Genomic DNA, 1,298 nt, shown 5'->3' with positions numbered 1-1,298 from the left:
TAGGTCCCAGGCCTCTTTTCCAGCACACTGGGCTCCATGATATTCTGTTCCCTAAGCACCGCTCCACTCCCCTGAGCCATTTCCAGCCCAGGCTCTCACCTGCATCCCCTCCTGCCTGGCTCTTTTGTCTAGGCAGGGGGGTCCTTCTCCGAAGCAGTGGCTGACCTGACCCTCCCCCCAAAAAGCAGTTTTGGAGGAACCAGGATGGAGGAGACCTTCCCTGAGGGTAGGTTGCTTCTGGCACTGACACCAGCGACCTCGCCGCCACCACCACACATAACACTCATACACACTCACACACGCACTCCGATGCCCCAAAGCCAGTTCCTGGGGCACCCCACCCTCTCTTATGGGAGGGGGGTCTTTGTTGGTTTACCTGAGTTTTCTCTGGGGCCTGCATGGAGGCAGCAGCATGGACATAGTGGCCTCTTCAAGGTCTCTTTCAGTTCTGAGTTTCAGTGGTTCTTTCTGTTCCCCCCCCCATTGCTTTCTGCACCCCCCACCCCAGCCTTTTCCACACCATTAGATNATGTGCCCGGCATCTCCCAGCTATGCCTCTTGGTGGGCAGAGGAGGAGGGAGGGATCTTTGTCTGGGGTTGTGGTGGGGTGGCTGGCTTGGGAAAGACTGCAGTGAGGGAGGGAGCACACTCTGGGTCCACGTGGGACAGGATTTCAGTCCTGGGGTGGGCGGGGCAGAACCCAGGGTTCTGGGCCCAGGTGCATGTCTCAGAAGACAGGGGAAGTTTCCACTCCTCAGACTTTCACCCTCCATAGCATTCATCACTGTGTCGTGGGCCAAAGATGGGCATTACCCCTGTCAGGAGTTCATACATTTGGGGAACCATTTAATAAAAAATGCCCTCAACTCCATCCCTCGGAAGTCTATTTGATTTTCCTTCAGTCCCTGCAGCCCCCTCTCCCTCCGTTGCCATCCTCACATACCCGTATGCACACTCTGACTCCACAGTCACAAAAACACATTCATCCACTCTAACTAGCTTCACAGGCTAGACACACACACAGCGTCGTAAAGCATTTATTAAAGACCTGCGTGCTCACCGAGACTCTCAGCAATGCCCGGCACAAGCCATGCCTATAACCCCCACGCTCCCCATCCCAGGAGCTCCCTTATCAGCCACCCTCCTTTCCCTTCAGGGGCCCTGGGTAGGCAACCTGCACCAATCCCTCTCTCCACCCACCTGAACCCCCCCTCCACCCCCGTTCCCACCCCACCTGGATGACATCCTCCATCCTTCCTTCTTCCCGCCTGTCGCTGTCTCCTAGCAACCCCATCTCA

The sequence above is a fragment of the Crocuta crocuta genome, unplaced genomic scaffold (assembly GCF_008692635.1).
Source record: "Crocuta crocuta isolate KB4526 unplaced genomic scaffold, BGI_CrCroc_1.0 scaffold30, whole genome shotgun sequence".
NCBI classification, from domain to species: Eukaryota; Metazoa; Chordata; class Mammalia; order Carnivora; family Hyaenidae; genus Crocuta; species Crocuta crocuta.
Note: the sequence above shows the minus strand (reverse complement) of the source record.